The 20,833-nt window shown below is 43.8% G+C and overlaps 1 protein-coding gene across 4 annotated transcripts in view; it reads right to left on the bottom strand.

The window, feature by feature from the left end:
• ZNF644 (zinc finger protein 644) overlaps positions 1–18,513 on the bottom strand; it is a 56,124-nt gene extending 37,611 nt beyond the window's left edge. For 3 of the 4 annotated variants that reach the window (XM_015420194.1, XM_015420190.1, XM_015420192.1), the window contains exons 1-2: positions 18,456–18,513; positions 17,234–17,290 (exon numbers count right to left, since the gene is read on the bottom strand). The gene's annotated coding sequence lies outside the window, so the exon portion shown is untranslated. Of the gene's footprint in view, positions 1–17,233; positions 17,291–18,193; positions 18,269–18,455 lie in introns of those variants that run through there. The other variant, XM_015420191.1, reaches the window with a different exon arrangement.
• Positions 18,514–20,833: the final 2,320 nt, after the last annotated feature.

Here is a 20,833-nt window from a genome sequence, read left to right as displayed (position 1 = left end):
TAGATAATTGGCTCTCAGCAGGAAAAAGTGTTGCAGCTGAGCACAGCTCCAAGGCCACAGGAGAGGTAACAGGATAAGCTAGGAGTGCATACCAGAAGGAGGGGGGTGGTGGGAAGAAGTGGTAAGCTGGAGGGGAGCGGGGAAAACACAATCCATCCCATGGTGGCGTCAGCCGACATTCTGCCCCCCCAAAGCCCCTCCTCCTCTCCTCGGCTTGAGCGGGAACAACCGATGGAAAGCATGGAGAAGCTTAGGAGCATTGACATGGGAAGCTTCCACCCATTCCCTGTGAGCCGGCCCAAAGTCCACCCAGTCCACCAGATAAAACACCTTCCCCCGCTTAAGCTTGGAGTACAGGATTTGGGCAAACTCGAAATGTTGCTCATTTTAGGGGGGGGGGGGGGGGAGCGGCTGTGGTCTCCATACATTCGGGCCCGGATCTCTCTTCAACAGGCTATGGTGGAAAACAGGGTGTAAAGGTCTCAAAGTCAGGTCAAGTTCAACAGTGAAGTCATTCAGTTTGCGCAACACCTTGAACGACCCCACATATTTGCATAAACAGTTTAGCCAGCCCCTTGGCAGTAGGCAGTTGTCGAAACGGTATGAAGTGGGCCTGTTTCGAAAACAGGTCTACCACCACCCACACAACTTTTTCCCTTTGCTAGGGGGCAAGTTAGTGATAAAGTCCATTGAAATCACTTCCCAGGGCCGACCCAGGGTGGATAACAGCTGGAGTAGATCAGGCGGTTTCCCCGGCCGGGGCTTAGAACATGATGCAAGTTTGACAGGACTGCACGAACAGAGACACATCCTTCTTCATGCCTGGCCACCAGAACTGGCGCTGTAGAAGGTAGAGCATTTTCAGGTATCCACAATGCCCAGCCAGTTTGGATTCGTACGCCATGTGCATGATCTTTCCCCATAGGGAGAAAGGAACAAACAATCAGGGCCCCTTATACCAACAAACACTGTCCTTTTGTACCAGAGACCCGTCGGTTTCTACTGCCTGACGGTCCTCATCAGAGAAAGCGGAGGTGAATTCCTGTTTCCAGCCGGACGCCTTCCCCTCCCTTTCAGTCTTTGCCTGACTGCGAGTGAGCACTGTCCCCCCCCCAGCTGGGCGGGCGTGAACATCGAGTCCACTACCGCCTTCCTCTGGCTGTTGTGTTGGGGAGGCGCAAGAGTGCGTCAGCAAGGGAGTTAGCTTTGCCTGGGAAATGCTGCAAGGTGAATTGGAACTTTGAGAAAAAGTCCGCCCACTGCAATTGCTTGCCGTTCAGGTTCCGGGGGGCACGCAGCACTTGCAAATTTTTATGGTCAGTCCAAACCTCGAACGGGACCCTAGCCTCCTCCAACCAGTGCCTCCAAGTGGAAAGGGAGAGCTTGATAGCCCCCACTTCCTTGTCCCACACCGCCCAGTTGCAGTGAACTTGCAGGACATGTATGCCAAGGGGTGCAGCTTGCTTCTCCTCCTTGCAAGATTGCCCCGCCCATGGCCACATCCGAGGCATTGACCTGGAACATGAATTTCTTATTTTCATCGGGATGTGCCAACACTGGTTCAGAGGTGAACAAAGTCTTAAGCTTATCAAATGCCTCCTGACACTAAGGAGTCCAGTTCAGCTTTGCCCCAGGTCTAGTGCTTTCCGGCCCCTTCCCCTTAGTTTTTAACAGGTCTGTGAGGGGCAGGCTGACTTGGGCGAAGTTTGAGATGAAATTTCTATAAAAGTTCGCAAATCCTAAAAAGGATTGGAGCTGGCAGTGGGTGCGGGGCGCTTCCCACCCCAGCACATCCTGCACCTTGGCAGGGTCCATCTCCAGCCCTCGAGGGGAGATGTGATAGCCTAGGAAGTCCACCTCAGTCTGATTAAATTCACACTTGGAGAGTTTCACAAACAGCTTATGCTTGTACAGAGTCTGGAGCACCTCTTACCAACTGCATATGGGACTCCTTGGCGGGGGAGTACAGTAAAATGTCATCTGGATAATGAAAGGCCCCCCTGAATAAGTGTGTGTGCAACACTTCATTGATCAAGTTCATGAATACTCCAGGAGCCCCTTGGAGCCCAAATGGCATGACCAGGTATTCAAACTGACCCAGGGGAGTGTTAAACGTCTTCTTACACTCATCCCCCTCCTTGATGCGCACTCGAAAATATGCATCCCGCAGATCAAGTTTGGTAAAGATCTTCCCCTTGGCCACCTCCGCCAGTAGGTCTTTGATCAGCAGCAGAGGGTAGGCATTGGTAGCCTACACCACATTCAACCCCCTGTAATCTGTGCATAATCGTAAGCCCCCATCCTTCTTCTTCTGAAAGAGGACAGGTGCGGCAAAAGGGGAGGAGGCGGGTCGAATAAAGTCTCAAGCCAGGTTTTTATCAATGAATTTCCTCAGTTCTGCCTTCTCACTGGGGCTCATGGCATATAACTTTCCTTTCGGTAACTTATGGCCCGGGAGCAGTTCTATAGCACAGTTTGAGTTCTTGGGGGGGCAGCTCATCCGCCTCCTCCTCCTTGAACACCTGAGCCAAGTCCCAATACTCAGGGAGTATAGCCGCTATCTCCTCCTGTGCCAAGCAGGCTTGCACTGGTTCATCAGGGGGTGGCTGGCTCCATCCAGGGTCCCAGTCGTGACTCTTACACTTGGGAGCGATGACCTGAACTTTCCCCTCATCCCACAAAATGTAGGGGTTGTGGCTATACAGCCAGGGACTCCCCAAGACCAAGGGGAATCGGGTTGTTGGAGTCACCACAAATGATCGGTGTTCCCAGTGGCCCCCCACCCCCATCGGCAGTGGAACAGGAGACAGGCACTCACCAAATAGGAAACAACAATCTTTATATCAGGCTCCAATCCAATCTGCTCTGCCCTATGCCTTAACGTTCTCAAATTTTGTAAGCCTATATATATTGCTCGGACATTTTATTTAAAGGGAACACGATCCTATTTTGCTGCCTCATAAATTTATAGTACTTATACTTATTTGGACAAACACTATATGACAAGGAAAACCTATCCCAAAAAACATGAAAGGTCCATATCTACATTTACACCTCAGGGACTTAATGTTTGTAATCTATGAATCCAATAGGCTTCTCGTTTGAGTAAAGCCTTTTTAGTGTCTACAATATTATAGGAATTCTGATTTAAAACTTCCAATACTAAAAAGGTAAAGCTATTACAATCATGTCCTTTTTCCAAAAAATGGGACACCAACGGAGAATCTTCATGTGCTAGACGTATTCTAGATTTATATTCAGTAATGCGTGTTCTAATTACTCTTATAGAACAACCAATGTATAATTTCAAACAAGGACATTTTATAAGATATACTATTTTTTTAGTCACACAATTAATCAGACTTCTTAATTTTATGTGTATCCTTAAGTCAGGGAAATCCAGGCTGTCTGTTTCTAAAACTTGCAGACATACGGAACACCTGCCGCAACGTCTATGGCCACTTGACACCAGAGTAGTCTCTATTCTAGGGCTATAGTCTGTTCTAATTAGCATATCTCAGATACTTTAACTTTGAATAAATGTAAGTACTATAAATTTATGATGCAGCAAAATAGGATTGTGTTCCTTTTAAATAAAATGTCCGAGAAATACATACAGGCTTACAACGTATCGGAACATTAAGGCATTCTAACACTTGGTAGCGCAGAGCAGATTGGATTGGAGCCTGATATAAAGATTGTTGTTTCCTATTAGTGAGTGCCTGTCTCCTTATAAATCCTCTTGTAGAATAAATTAAATAATGATTATATAGGTTATCCTATAATGGCTTATAAAATGTAAAATGATTTTACCTTAGGAAAGCTTTGACAAGCAAGGAAAAGGACTGAAGAATAAAAGAGACGACACTCCGTTAATGGTACATAAGATATTTTATTATAAAAATTTCCAATCTGTATTTCTTGTGATTCTTGTGATACATGTAAAATTGCAATATTTGTTTCATAGCAAGTTGTTGAATGGGAGAATTTACTTCTGCGGAAGCATAGAATCGAAACAGAGACACAAGCCGGAAGCTTCGTTAAATATAATATATTGTGATTATCTTACTACTTATATGTAACCTTCTGGTAAACGTATGTATGCAGCACCTTATTGTTTTCACATTGTATAAACCTATATTTTGCATCATTACGTTTCCCCGGTTGATTCTGTAATTTTGATCCTTTGCAACTGGGAGGTCTCTTTGTATTTATATATCTTCCCCACATCTGAGGCAAAGCCCCTGGTGCAGGCGTTGCTCTCTCACATCCCCTCTCGGGGTCTGGACACCTTGCCCTTCATCACTGGGGTCCCGGTCTTCAGGTGGCCGACTGTATTGTCGATCTTGATCATCGAGATCTGGGCCTCAGCATGTGCCACTTCTCGCATCCACGCAAGCAAGGAGACCGGGTGGGTGCTATGGAGGATCATCTCCCGGATCTCAGGGTGCAGCCCCAGGCGGTACTGTTCAGCAAGTACCCCATCGGACCATCCTTGGATCTTGGCTGAATACCTTTTGAATTCCTCCGTGTACTCTCGTAAAAACCTCTTCCCTTGCCTCAGGGAACGCAGATGGTGTCGGGCTCTCTCTTCCTCCATTGGGTCCTCGTACTGCAGCTGCAATGCCCACATGAATGCCTCCACTTCGTGCACCTCTGGACCTTGGACATGATGCAGGCTCACATACCAGTCATCCGCCTCCTCTTTCAGCTTCGAGGCGATGTAGTCGACCATCCGCTCTTCTGAAGGGAGGACATGGCCGCAATACTGCACAAACTTCTACACCTGCACCACGAAGAATACTAGCTTCCCCGGGGTCCCATTGAACGTTCCCTCAAGAAGCTCCTTGGGGCGCTTAAGCCCCAGCGGGATTGGTGCAAATGCTGGTGGGCCCTCCAGCCCTGGCACTGAAACGGGTACAGGCACCGGTACTTGGGCAGGGACCGGAACCTGTGCCAGCGGCCTTGCCGGTGGACCCGTTGGTGGTCCTGCGGGCGACCTGGGAGGACGTAATCACAGCTCATTCTGCACCATCTGGGCCACCAGACGAGGAATGTCCATCAACGCATCCTGTAGCTCTTGGCTTATCTCCGCTTGTGCCACCTCCATCCAAGAGAACCTTTCCTGCTATCACTCTTCTCCACTGCCCGACTGACCCCATCTGGCCCTAGCGTCTCGAGAAGGCTTGTAGTCATATCGGCTGGCCTCCAAGGGCTTCGAGGTTAACGTCCACGTCTCCTGGGGGTGTGTGGATAAGTTAGCACAGGAAGGAAACCCTGGGTAGCCAGCCTTGAGTTAACAGGAGAAGCTGACCAGCAGGAAAATGAGCTGCAGGATTCACAGCCAACAGCTGATAAAGAGCCACCAACACCCTCCAGCCCTGATTCAGCAGGTGAACCTCAGTTGGCCATTCCCAGCCCACCAGTATCACATATACCCTTAGAGCGCTGCAGACGGAGGCTGAGAACAGAGCTACACACAAGACAGCAAAGTGTATACCTCCTGCCCAATGCCAGCTGCTTGCTAATAACAAAGATGAGTAGTTGCAGGATTGCTTCTGAGCAGCTGCCTGCAAGCATGACCCTTAAGCATGGGGCTATAAAAACCAGCCAAGAGAGGCTGTAAGGCATGGATGTAACACATATGGTAGACGCTAAGCCACTGCCTCACCTGACCTCTGGACCTGACCTTAAACTGAATGACTCTGTGTCAGAGTCCCAAGTCAATCACGCTCAACAACAGTCCTTAAGAAAGGTGCAGTTTATTGAAGAAAGCACTTAGGTCATCATATGACACATCTTGTGTCAGGAATGGGGGTAAGGTGGGAAGTCAGATAATTATACTCAGTTCATACAAGCCCCCCCCCCCCAAGGCGCAGGCCAATGAGCAGGGGCAAGCAAGCGCGCTCAAAGAAAAAATGGCTTGGCTCTCAGCTGGAAAAAGCGGCGCGGCTGAGCACAGCTCCAAGAGCACAGGAGAGATAACGGGATGAGCTAGGAGTGCATACCAGATAGAGGGGGGCGGTGAGAACAAGGGGGAAGCTGGAGGTGAGCGGGGAAAGCACAATCCATCCCATAGTGGCGTCAGCTGACACTGTGCCTTGCTTGACTTCTGTAACCGGGAGGGGGAGATTGGATTTATATCCTGCCCTTCACTACCCAAAGGAGTCTCAGAGTGGTTTACAATCCCTTTCCCTTCCCCACAACAGCCCTGTTAGGTAGGTGGGGCTGAGAAAGCTCTCTTGAGAACTGTCTTTGAGAGAACAACTCTGAAAGAACTTATGACTGATGCAAGGTCATCCCAGCAACTGCATGTGGAGGAGTGGGGAACCAAACCTAATTCTCTCAGATTAGAGTCCGTGCTCCTAACCACTACACCAAACTGGCTCTCAAGACATACGTTAGTTTATAAATGAAAGTATTTTTTTAGCTGAAAGCTTTGCACTATCATCACGCAAATGTCAAGAGTGAATAAAACATTCTAAAATAAACCAAAAGTGAATCAGGTATTAATAACCACAACAGAAATACTTTCAAAGTTTACTGCTAGACTATACTACAAAACCGAGTTCAGCCTGCACAAGGAGGATTTAAGTTTTTCCAAATTGCTTTTTCTATCAAGTATATATTTTGAAACCCATCTCCCATGTTTTTTGCTTCAATTGAAAGCAATAAACATGGACAAACAACAGTAGGCTAGTGTTACTTCATTACAGATACTTCAACTGCTGGTATCATGAACAGATAATCAGATGTACCTCCATTCTTCAATGCCAATATAATCATGTAAGTTAAAAACTCTATTCTGTAACTCTGCAATACTTTTGCTTGGCACCAAACGCCTGCAATAAGATGATGCAGACATACATGGAAAAAGAATGCTCAACGTTATCTGTCATCTCGGTATGTACATCAAAGCACCGCTGCTTTCTGCTCACTATAATTGGAGAACAATCCACCACAGGGCAAATTAGGAACAATTTATTTAGGTAAAGAGAGAAAAAGATAAGTGAGGAGTGAAATAAGTTTAGATCAAATCTCAAAGCCAATGGGGATTCAGACAAAAATCAACAAAGTCTGACAAAACATCGAAACAAAAAATTCATCAACTCGCTAAACACATTGCCTTATGACTCTAAAACGCCCTATTTACCAGGATCCATTCCTCCTCATTCCTTCAACAATGGTCAGGAATAGCAGAGCAAGTTCCCCACTTTTATAGGGCATCTGAATGTTGTCCAACTGTTCCCATTCAACTGGGTTCATCCCCTCACCTGGTACCAATTCACAGGTCAATCTGCTAGACAGATCAGCTATCAGAACTGTCAGACTTTAGGGTTAATCTTTCCTGGATTTAGAGCTTTAGGGTTAATCATTCCCAACCCTATGAAGCCATCTCACCATTGGCACCACCCTGGGCTTTGGCTACGCAAACAGTTTTATCTGCCTTGAGTCCCAGTGAGAAAGGTGGACTATAAATAAAAATAAATAAAAGGCTGATTTAAAGACAGGGTGCCTGATGTGTCACTGCAGTGAGAGGTGTAGGCCATCTGCAAGCAGGTAACAGAAATACTTCAAGGGAATCACAGGCTCCCTTATCACCTTCTAAACGTAATACTTTTATCATGCTATAAATACTTTGGTTTTCTTAGAAAGTTTAATTTCTGATGGATCAGATTAGTTTAAAGCAATGGATAAAGTCTGGCTATTCATCATCCTTCAAGCTCTCTGTTGTGGGGAGGGGAAGGGAAAGGAGTTTGTAAGCAGCTCTGAGACTCCTTTGGGTAGTGAAGGGCAGAGTATAACTCCAATCTCTTCTTCTTCTTAAATACAAATATTAATGGATTGAAGCTGATACATGTTACTATTTTTATTTATTTAAAACCATACGTCTCAATTGTTTTGATATCTATTAACAGAACCACCTGAAAAGATAAAGGGGTAGTACATAAAAGCGGTACAGCAAGCCATGCTATCATACCAGCACTGATTTCTGGTAGCCATTTTCTTTTCATATAAACACTGACATTTCTTACTGCACTCTCTCTTTAAGCCTGAAGGTGGCAACAATTAACTTGTACTCTTTTCAGTCTTTGTGAAGGCAGTCTGCACTATTCCCATCCAGTTCAACATACACATCCATTTCAGCTGTATACAGCTACACAACAAAACTTCTTTGATTTTAAAATTAAATAGAACGTTATTACTCTTATCAAGAAATTTGAATGCAACTACTCATTCACCCTATTCATCCTGAAGAAGAGCACATTACAACATACAAAAACAAATATGTAAGACTTTAATTTTTACAAGTGGAAACATGCAAAAATCCATAGAAAACAGGTTTCTTGCTTCTCCATGTTCCCATTAAATAGCACACTGACCTAATGCTTTCTAGCCAATGTGAATATTTTCTTCCAAATTGTACTGTGACACAGGCACATTGAGCCAATGCCTCTAGGGCATGGAGATTTTCAGACTTCCACCACGTCTTTCTACCACGCCTCTCTTTTCTCAGTGTTCAGTCTCCTCTGCCTATCCTTCTCTTGACTCTCAACTGCATTCTTTTCAGACCCTTTCAGTCTATTTCCTCACAATCCTCACTGTCCTTCAGCTTTCAATACTCTGTCCAGTGATACCGTAGATGGGGGGGGGGGTTTGCTGTCAAGTCGCAGTTCAATTATGGTGACCAACTAGGACAGGAGTGTTAAACATACTGGTGATGGGCCAGAACTGTTCCATCCAGGGTTCTTATCCGGCCCGCAAGCGACTGATGCAAGAGAGGGAAGGGAGGAGGCTGATTGGGGGAGGGGCAAGCAGGCACACACAATGAGGTGATGTGGTCAAAGCTGTCAAGGAATAGAAAGGAAATGGCTAGGGGGTGGGGCTAAGAGGCTGAGTTAAAATAGTGTTTGGGAAATGGCAACAACAATGGAGAAAGAGGAGGCATGTTTTTCCCCTCCTGCCTCCTCCAACTGCAGCTCAGTGAGGATTGGTGAAGCCACTGGGGGGGGGGGGAGGCAGAGCTGAGCAGCCAGCACTGCAAGGACCACACAAAGCAGTTTTGCATTTTTTCAAATGGTGACCATAAGTGGGGTTGGCAAGAGTGGGTGCACAGAGCAGCAGTTTGCCGATGGGGTCGTTGGGGGAGAGGGGAGGAGGAGGGCCAGCATGTCGATTGCATGCCGCTCTGAGGGGAAAGATATGCTGGCCTCAGAAGCAAGTGGAGGAGCAAAGGGGAAAAGGGGTGCCACTGTCGCCACCACACATCTAAACACCCGTGGAGCCAGGAGGCAGAATGAGTGTTGGGGTGGGTGGGGGACAACAAGCCCGTGAGGGAAAAGGGGTCATGGGAGAACAAAAAGCATCCCCTGGAGGTTTTGGAAACAGAACTCAGTCAGGCCTTCTCCTCAGCCCCATCACTTCTGTGGGAAACACAGGAGGGATGAGAACTGGGGGGTGAGGGAATATGGGAGAGCCTGGTTCACACTCTGTCATCTGGGTCACCCAGGGCTCAGCCCGGCCCACCTCATAGGGTTGGTGGTGGGGATAGGGCAGTGGAGGGGGACTCAAGATTCTCAGCATTAGGATGGGGAAAGAGACAAAACAAAAAGCAAAAGATGGATCATAGCCATATTTGGCTGCTGTGGCTGGGCATCTGGGGACGAGGGGGTGCTAAAATATATGGAAATGTAAGATACCCTCCCTTTTACAGAATCCCTTGGGAGGGAAATAGCCTTGCATATGATGAGATACATTTATTGTGGCTTTTGTGGGTTCCCCAGTAAATCATTTGCTTTCACTGCTAGGAATCAATTGCTTTTGTTTGTATTTTGAATTTTAAAAAATAATATCATTAATTGGGTTTTCCTGTGTCCTTTGTAAAGTTTATATCTCTGGTACCTGGCATTACATTTTATGGCACACATGGTCTGGCCCAACAAAGTGACATTTATGTCTGATCCAGCCCTCATCAGTATAGAGCTTTCAAGGCAAGAGACGTTCAGAGATGGTTTGCCACGGCCTGCCTCTGCATAGCAACCCTGGCATTCCTTGGCAGTCTCCCATCCAAATACTAACCAGGACGACCCTGCTTAGCTTCCAAGATCTGACCACACCAGGCTATCCTGGGCTATCCATTGCATTTAGCCAACTGTTAGGGAGGACTGACAGACTGATAGATTTAATCTAGGTTTCTGTCATACATCTCTCTTGGCTTTTTAGGTAAATTAGCAAAAGCACAAATCAACGAATTTTGGCTGGCCTTAATGGGCAACAATTAATTTAGGATGCCTAAAACCCCAATCCCAGTATGGGTTTATCTGAGATTTCATTATTAACTTTGGATATGATTAGAATATTTATGATGTCCAATGCAACGGCACTGCAAAGAAGTGACGGCCTGGGGGGGGGGCAGAAAACACTTTATTCTCCCCCCCCCAAGGACTTTATTTTAATTTTTCCAACACAAAAAGCTAGAAAAATTTGGGAATACTGAGGGGAAAAACTCCCATGAAATATTTTCTCTTTTAAAATGAGTGATACACTTCTTAAGGAAAGATTTTTCACACTCAGAATGTAAAAAAAATCTGAGAGTTTTTTCAGTTTTCCCAATGGAAAAAATGGGAAATTTTGGGCATGCTGAAAAGAAAACCCTCATACTGTAGATATATACAGTATTTGCAAGATTTTTTGTGTTTAAGAGTAAAAACAAAGGGAGGGGAATTCCCCTTTAACTTCAAAATTTCTAGAAGTTTTATATCTCTACCTACCACACCTTGCAAGTTCGAAGCTTATCACTGTTGTACTAGCTTTAGGAGTGATTCCAATGTCAGCATATGGGGGCAAACACAAGAAAGTCTAGGCCATTTCTGCTTTGTTATCTCTTTCACTGCACTACATCCATACTAAGTACCCTGAACTAGGACTAATATAAAAATCCTCGAGTTAATATTATGATAGTAATACAGTAAGATAGTTTATTTATACAATAAGATAAAATTCCCTCCAGATTATGACATAAAATATAGAAAAAGTGCCTTGAACACTCTAGTTCTATCATTATACAAATAATAATTGGTCCCAGGATATAACTGGAAGGTATATCACAGAACACTTGAAGAAGTCAAGCAACAATCTTGAGATGGGAGACCTCCTGGAGAATTTATATATGCAACATTCAGTTCAATATTTGCAGAAATGTGAAGTATAACAGTAATACTATTACTAGTGCAGCAGTTCAAGAAAATATCTAAAGCATTTTATAGGCTTTAAAAAGACAAATCCTGTCCACAGGCATATAACCTGAGACAAATTAGGAAATAAGAGTGTGACACTAAAGGGCAGGAGACTGGGAGAAAGATGGTCAAGTAGGAAGCACTAAAGAAAAGATGTGGATCATCAGTATCACTTCATAGGACAAATGGAGAGGTCAGCATGTGTATCATGAAGCGGGGCATTCCAAATGAATGACATAGAGAGCACAGAATAGAAGAAGAAAACTTGGGTTTCATAAACAGAAGGATTCCAGCAAAATGCCAGGAACATGAAAAGTTATAGAGCAAGACAGAAGACAGCAAAGGGTAAGAAAATATGAACACTTTAAATCAATGATGGCAAAACTGTTCTCCTTTTGAATCGTAATTGTGAATTATGAATGGCAGCCTCAAACGTTTGGAAAAAGCATACTTTTTATCAAGATCCCAAACATTGAGAATTGTGATCAAACTAGGAGGTAGACAAGGCAAGCTAAGTGGCAGATCTCACAACTGAAGAAAGATGTCAAAGATGAGAATGAGAAAAGGTAGGACAAAATAAGAGTAAATCAAATGGTTGGTTGTAATATTCATTTACTTCCAAGTTATATTACTACAATACTGGAACCTGGCCCTATGACTAGTGGCCTTGGCCACTAAAAACACCATGTATCCTCAAAAAGGGTTGGGTTGAGTCTCCAATGGATCCTATTACCAGGATGTATTCTATTGTTTTTTAATCCATTCATAAATGTGTTCTTCTTTTAGTAATCATTCAACCTTGCACTGGCATCATTTACATCACATGTGATATATTACAGAAAAATGAACTGGTAACTAGCCAGGCTGAAACACCACCCCAATGCCCCTCAAATTTAAAACCCAAGCATATGATCAGTTATTATCCACACTATATCTCAATGTAACTAAATCATGTCTCTTTCCTAACAAAAAAAGGTTTATGTTTTCTCTTTTCTCTCAAACAATTAGCTTGTACTCTTCAGGTAGCAGGCACCACAATAAAACAGCTGCTATGGGGGGAGTGGAATAAATCACAAAAACAGCAATGTGTAGAACTAATCCCATATCACAAAATCCATACAGGATATTGCAATGGGTGATGATGGGTTGGGGGTGTATTGTTGTCTCAAATAGTGTTATCTATCCCATGAAATATATCAATTGTTGAGTCTTTTAGATTCTAAATCCCTTCCCTTACCATAATCTACACTGCAAATGATAGGAAGAAAACCAAGAGACATCATTAAGATGAAAAAGTGTACTTTCTGCTAGTTACAATTTATGTAATTTACATCTAGTGAAGAACCCAGTACAACTAGCAAAACTCTCATTTAGTAAAAAGACAATTTCATAGTATCATTAGGCTTCTGACCAGCTTGCCTTTACCTCTTCCATTTCAGAACCAAAATTCCTATTACGTATTCAAGTGAACATAAAATTATTGTGCTGTTCAGCAACAGAAGAATCATTTAACTGTGTGCAACTATAACTTCAATTAACAGTAGAAGGTATACAACACACCTTGCAACTTCTGTAGAGCAAGATACTTTGGAGCATCTTTGCTTTGGGGTTCAGAAGTAATGCGGGGGGGGGATACACAAGCCTTAACACATTTCTACATTCTTTCCAAAGTCAGAGACGCATACCAACAAAACAAATAGTTCAAAAAAAATAAAATCTGGATAAAACCATGACTATGACTTCACTCACACTATGGCAGGACAATCTCATCAGTCAATGGAGGTGGTATTTTCCGCCATAAGTTCACCAAGTCTTAGAGACAGCTTCAGTCATTTTTGCCAGAAACCCCCACCGACAGTATGATTTGATTTAGCATGTTTATTTCTACCTTATATTTAGTAACCACATTTTTTAAAAAAAATTCCATGTTCATTTTATTTTCCAATAGCAACAAATACTTGCACGGGAATATCTGAGTAGGAAAAAAAGTAAATCCACAGTGGTTTAGATTATATCTAAATCAATTAAAAGCTTTATATTATTGGAATACTACTTTGTTGTTGTTGTTCAGTCGCACAGTCGAGTCCAACTCTTTGCGGCCCCATGGACCAGATCACGCCTTACTGGAATATGGAATACTACTATTAGATGTTAAAGACAATGGGTTGGATCTTATGACGTACAGAAGAATCCAGATCAAATCCCAGTTTCTGTGATAGGATATTCAGAAGAAAAAGCATTAGCAGGAGGTATTCCAGAGCCATTTTATAATTTGACATGTACATATATACAATCACAAAATTCACCATTACAATCCACAAACCTCAGATAAATTCAAATCCTTTCAGATAAGAGAGACTGGCACTAAACCTAGTTAAAGGTCAGATTATCACATAAAAGAGTCAAAAGTGAGGTGATATTCTTATCCTTATTCCTTCCACAAACTAGTTATCTGCAAATCAAGAAATTTGTGTAATTTAATTTGCCATCTAGCAACAGCAACCGGATGCAGGGGCAAAAAATATTAAAAGCTCTTTTCCAGCACACAGACAGGAGGAAACTTTACATTTCAGCAATTGAACAGCAGAGACAAAATTTTGGAGACTAGCTTTCTAGCCTTCACATTTTCTGCCAAAGAATTTCCTGTTATTAGCTAAAAATTCTAGCAGCTTAACAAAGCAGTTTGCCTCTGGACGATATATATACTACTTTTAATCTAATAAAACCCACAAACCTAAAGAATGATGCCAATTAAAATAAACATAAACATTATGTTCTTTGATAAACTAATTATCCAGCAGCTAAATCGTCACTGCTTTTTAAGTCTCTGTTCAAGATCCAGAAAAGCTTGAGGCTGAAAGAAAAGCTAGCCTCTGACTACTCACTCTTAAGGCAGGTGATCTGTTTTAATAACTGACTGGCCCAAGACTTGCAGATATGTCACACTTGTTTTATCTGCCATTGGTTACCCACTCACCTGATTTAGTTGTTCCTCAGAATAACCATGGACTTTCCAATCTCTGTTATTGGAAGAGAAAAATGAATAGCCCTGAGCCCCATCTTTAGAGGACAACTTTAGTCACGCACCTACATTCTGAAGATTGCACAGAACCTTTAACTTATTCTAGCCTTAAAATAACAGCACTAGTCCTGGACAAAAAGAATAACCTGGTGCACAGCTTCTAGCCACCTGTCCAACCACACTGAGCTGTTTCTGAGCTAGCAAATATGACAAAATCCTTAGGTTTTGCCTGGTTATTTCCCTCTCTGACCCTCTGACAAAGAGGCAGGGAGAAATAAGCAAAAGCTAGGAGCTTCCTAAGTGCTTGTGCACACAGCAGCAATTCCTTTCGCACTCTGCACCTTCTAAATTTAATCTGAATTTATGGAGAGGTGGGGCTACTCCTTGAAGAATAGAACCAGGCCAAGTGCCTTCCCACTTGCTCTGCTTCTGTACTTTCACTCTCTGCTTATAAAGAAAAGGATGGCTGCAAAGTGAATAGCCCGGTGTTTAGATGGTAGCGAACATGGAGGAAGCAGGGGCAAAGCCACTGCAGAAGCAGCTCTTACTGCACTCCCCGCATCATTGCCCCCTGGACCCAATTCCTCTGTATCTATTTAAGATGCACACAGAGGAAGGGAATGGAAAGAAACATCAGAACGGACCTAGATATCTTAATTTCACTAAGTAGTAATGTTGAAGAAGTCTCTGGAAGGGCAGCATAATCTCTTACAATGAAATAAAATGATCAAAGTGATGAATAATTAAGCAAGTACTGCCTATTTTCAGGGTAAGCAGATATCCATCAGTTCTAAACTGGGCTGCCAAACCGCGGCGGGGGATCCGCACGTCTTCACAGCCCCGTTGCCAGAGCGACGCGTAGCGTCACATCCTGCCGACGGTGGTGCAACACGTATCGCTGTCCCCCGCGGCAGGGATCCTGTGAAGACGTGCGGATCCCCCGCTGCGGCTTGGCAGCCTTAGTTCTAAAACTACCAATATCCCAAACAAATAATGATTTCTCTGTTTCAAACACAGATTTCAAAGACATTCTAATAATATGGAAGTTTAGTTTAAACCAATCTTGGGGGAGATTGACAAGAACATCCTGAACTAGCCAATGCAGAAGATTTGGATCCAATTCTCATGCATCTGAAGGGAGATACAGAACTTGTTTTAATGCTCTTGAATACTAAGCATCAAGTGATAACTCATCTGTGAGAGAATACTGGGGGATATGATGAAAAATCGAAAAAGATTTTTCTATTATACATCAGTTAATGTAATATAGTGGATAGAGTGCTGGACTAGGACTAGACACCTGTGTTCAAATCACCACTCAGTGATAAAGCTCCCAAGGTGACCTTTAGCCAGTCACTCTCTCTCATTCTAACCCCCCTCAGAGGAGTGTTGTCAGGACAGGGGGGGATCATGTATGGCACTGGATGCTACTTGGAGGAAAGGGAGGATAAAATTTTGACAGATACTCTAGAGAGCATACACATAAGAACATAAGAGACGCCAATGTTGGATCAGGCCAAAGGCCCATCTAGTCCAACACTCTGTCACACAGTGGCCAAAAATAGAGTGCTGGACTAGGACTAGACACTTTGAGGAACATGTGAGATTAGGCATAAAGCATATAGATTATGCTCAATTAATTAATCTTTAAAACATAAAAGGCATTTTTCTGGTGATATAAATAATAATGTTTGGTATTGATATATGGCTTTCAGCAATCAGTGCTTAATACCAATCATCACAGTAATCCTTACAACTCTCCTACAAGGTAGGTCAATATTACGCCCCATACTGCAATGAAGCCAGAGGATAACAGAGGGTGCCTGGCCACCATATCAGTATGTGGCTGAAATGTGATTATGAACTCTGTGTACATGGATCACAGCTCATTATCTTAGCCGCTATGCTATACTAGATCATAGGTACATTGAATATGGCTTCTTTTTCTAGCTAGAAAGCAGAATACTACTGAACAAAAATATCAGACTGAACCATTTAGCACATCAAGCCACAATATACACAGCCTGTTTCTGAAAATTAGTTCACATTCTCTCTCTATGCAGATGAGTACATAACCACAAACCTTTACTAAATCCAAGAGTCAGAATACATGCTGATGTACTCAAAATAAGTACCCTTTGATTTTGAAAACTTTAATGATACTGTTCTTACAGACAATTTCACTCTGAACAATCTCACACTAAGACTAAAGAAAGAAAAGAAGAGAATTTATTTAATGTGTCTATATAATGAAAAAATGTAGTGATTTTTATTTTTAACCAACTGAGAAAAGAACTTGGCAAGTGCCAATGTAATATTAAAATCCACCCCTGCTAAAAGAAACCTCAGATTATCCATATCACATCTAGAGTCCTGGAAATAGGGTTTTATCCAACTATCTCTTCACAGTTGAATATACAATGTTGAATCCAAGAGTCGGAATACAAAATAAGCATCCTTCAAATTTTGAAAACAAAGCCTTTATCAGAAGACCACCAAAATGTAGCCCTATAAAAAATCTTGAACCACTTTTCATTGCATGGTGTCAACTCTCTAGAGCTTGGCAACTTTCTGGTCACATCTGAATCTCATCATTTGCCACGAATCAAGTTCACATTGATTCAAGTCTCTCTGGTTCCCATCTCACACTTTAAACACATGTAGGAAAAAGCAAAAATTGTGGAATCTCTGACAGATATAAACTAGTTCCACAGCATCCAAAAGTTCACAAAAAAATGTTTGTCTGAAGTCAACCCTTTCCACTGAGCCGCCAGCACCATCTGTGCTGGCAGACTTAAGTCCTGTCCCACTGAACTTTTCTTTGTACTGTCATCCTGAAAGAAAAATGATAACATTGTTTTGGTACACTGAGGTACAGCTTGCTCTGGATATTCCAAGGGTACGCAAACTCTCTTCATCATACTGTTTTCTCATCACGCAAGACATGTCAAACTGAGGTGTCCTTTAATCTTACCTATGCTCAAGCAGCAAACTCTTCAGCCCAAATTCTTTCACATCTTGAATCTTGCACCTGTCTCAGAAAGACATACAGTAAAAATGTCAAAACATTAGATCACCAATAAAAAGCAATGACATTCTTAAACAATGATTGCACATAATATTACACAGTATGACAGTTAAGCAATCATTTAAAAAGTGATCAAACTCTGTAGGATCAATATATTAAAACTCTTTTCTTACTGAACAAATTAATACCATACACAAAGAAAGGAAACAAACGTACACAGCATCTTCAATACATAACAACTTATCACACCTTACAAGAGAGCCTGAAGGCTGCTGCTGGTACCAAGCACCATACATCTGTCCCCACCTTCACCTGTACTAGAACAGCTCTCCTACACTTTTAGACATTGTAAAGTTACAAGAAAAAGAGCAGATCTTATTACTCAACAGTGACCAGAACAGAAAGTTAAGGAACTACACGCCTCTGGTGTGACTTGCCGAGGGAATCTGAAACGCTGCACCACCAATTAAGCCTTACCAAATACTCTCCCCACCTACAAAATATGTTTCTACCCGGTTCCTGGCAAGACAGAGAAAAGTGAGACCAGGTGGCACATGCCTCCCTCCCCGAGCGGTTTTACAGAGCGGTGCCCATCCGCTGCCAGGGTGACCTCACTCTGCGGCCTTCGCGGGGTCACCACAGCTATTAGCGCTCCGGGCTTTCCCCTCGCCCACCACCCAAAGTTCCTGCTCGGAGGCCATAAGCGTCTCCCCGTTGACTGGCTACGCCGTTTCATGTGACCGAACAAAACCCTCCTCGGAGCAGCAGCCCTTTGTGTCCGGCCCACTCACGGACCGTCGGCAAGTTCGGAGAAGGAGGCCGCTGAAGTCCCGTTCTTTCGCTTCCCTACGTCGCCTGGGAGGGAAAACCCCGCTCCCGAAGCTCCCTTTCGCTGTCGCCACTCACCCCGGGCGGACGTGGCCCGGCCTGGTCGAGTCCCTTTGCTGCACCAGCGGCAGCCGCCATGTTCCTTGATGCGACAGGATGGAACGGAGACCCCTCCCCCACTCACCTCTCTGTCCCCTCCCTCCTCTGGCTTTCCGGGGCGCGCGCTCTCCCGACAACTCTCGGCCCCCGGCGCCGCTAGAGGCTTCCCCCCGTCACTTGCCCTAACCAACAAAAATTATAATATTAATAATAAAAATATTATCCATAACGGAAAACTCACGGGCTCGCCAGGTCGTGCGTCACTTGAGGGGGGTTACGTACGGCGTCATGACGACACCACGCCACTTCTGATTTTCGCACACATTTCCCCTCCGCCCTCGTCGACAAGGGAGGCGCCTGCGCGTTGCTTTCCAGCTCTCTAATCTGGTTTTGCCCTTCTTTCTTCGCAGCTTGCTGTGAGCCCTCCCGAAAACCGTTCTGTGGCAAGTTAAATGTTAGTGCATGCATCAGCACACAAGGCACAAACTAGCTTGAGGAATAACTCCTGACGTCCAGCATCTAAAATGAGGGTCAGTGGAAAGTTCTCTGTATTTGGTCTTAGGGAGGCCAAAGTTCCGGGCCCGGCTTGCCTCAGCTCAGTGGGCTGGCCCGCATTAACCCCTGCTGAGGTCCTTCCCCAAACCCCACCCTCTGCAGGTTCCACCCCCAGATCTCCAGGAATTTTCCAACCCAGAATTGGCAACCCTAAGTTGCTAAATGGAACACAAAAGTTCACCTGCTGGCAAAAGACCCTGATAGAGACAGATGAATCTCCCTGGGGAGGGTGTTCCAAAGTGCTGCTGTCACAACTGAGAAACCCCTTTCTTCAGTCGCCACCCATCTAGCCTCAGATCATGGAAGCAACTGAAGCAGGACCTCTGAGGATGACCAGCGTGAACGGGTAGGTTCATAGGGGCAATAAATAACTCAGAGTATGGATGAAAATGCTCTATAATTTATTAATAATAGGGCTTTAAAAAAACACCTGATTCACTTTTAAGATATATGGATGGAGATATCTTTATTATTAGTTTTGAAATATTTCTATCCTAGAATAGTAAAAGCTGCTAACAACACACTAACCAACATAAACATTAAAATACTTGAATAAGAACAGCAGCTGCTGAAAAGAGCATACAGCAGCTCCCCCCACACACACACTTCCCCAGTGACCCCTGCTGTATGCCCAGAGGAAGACAAAAAAAACTTCAGGATCCCTTGCCAATCTAGCCTGGAAGAAAATTCCTTCCTGACCCCAAAGTGGCAGTCGTCATTACTCTGGGCGTGTAAGAAAGGGCCACAAGAGCCAAGCACTGGCTCATCCCTTCCTGCCCTCCCTCTCATGATCTGCCTAAATTTACAAAATCAGCATTGCTGTCAGATGGCCATCTAGCTTCTGCTTTAAAACCTCCAAAGAAGGAGAGCTCACCACCTTCCAAGGACGCACTGAGGAACCACCCTGTCAGGAAGTTCTTCCTAATGTTTAACTGAAAGCTCTTGTAGGAGCCTTTTCAATTTAATTTCAACCCATTGGTTCTGGTACAGCCTTCTGGGGTAACAGACAACAACTCTGCTCTATATTACAGCCCTTCAAATACTTGAAGATGGCTATCATACCACTTCTCAGTTGTCTCCTCTCCAGGCTAAACATACCCAGCTCCATCAACCTTTCCTCATAGGACTTGGTCTCCAGACCCCATACCATTGCCCTCCTCTAGACACATTCCAGCTTGTCAATATCCTTAAACTGCAGTGCCCAAAACTGAACACAGTACTCCTTCACATATTCTAGGGATCTGCAGATGTGCCAAAAATATGACTTCAAATGCCTAACTAAAAGAAAAGTCAGAACAGTCTAATGAAGGCTAAGTATGCTCCAGACGGGGCAGAGCTTTGAGAGCAGTGGAGTTCCAGTTAAAGAAAAAGGAGGGAGAAAGACAGAGAAGACATTAGTTTTCTCAAGCTCCTGAGGGCTTAGAGAATCCTGGAGGGGGAGACCTTGAAGGGTGGGATGGGATTTACAAGTTGTCTTCTTATAAGGTTGCCAGCTTCAGGCTGGGAAATACCCGAAGATATGAGGGGGGAGCCTTAGAAGGGTGGTTAGGGTTGCCATCCCCCCAGTGGAGCCGAGGATCCCCTAATTTTGGGGCCCTCAATCTGCCACCAGCCAGCTGCCAGTGCAATGGCATCATGCTGGGGTAGTGACATCATCATGCTAGGGGTGTTGCACGGTGACACTCTAGCGTCAGGGGCATAAACTCTATGGTTACTGTGAATCTTGTTAGGCTGAATGCCACATTTATAAAATTTGCTTGATGATTCCCTCCAGTAACTCTGTATCTGATAAAAAATACTTGAAATGATATAGAATATCAACAAATAGGGTATCAACAAATTGAAAATAACAATAGATTTCTACATTTTTCTTTGTAAGACCTGAAGAAGGCACCAGAAACAAGGTTACACTGATTCTCATTGTCTTACTGTCCATTTGCATCCTTGTCACCTCAAGGCTTCTACGTCAACTAGCCCAGTGGATCACATGTTGTATATTTTATGTAATTTACAATTTATGTTTTGTATTACATTGACTTTATATTCAAACTAGGAATAAGGCCC

Source organism: Gekko japonicus, unplaced genomic scaffold (assembly GCF_001447785.1).
Source record: "Gekko japonicus isolate JY-2015 unplaced genomic scaffold, Gekko_japonicus_V1.1 scaffold134, whole genome shotgun sequence".
In the NCBI taxonomy this organism is placed as follows: Eukaryota; Metazoa; Chordata; class Lepidosauria; order Squamata; family Gekkonidae; genus Gekko; species Gekko japonicus.
This window is presented reverse-complemented; position numbering and strand designations above follow the sequence as displayed.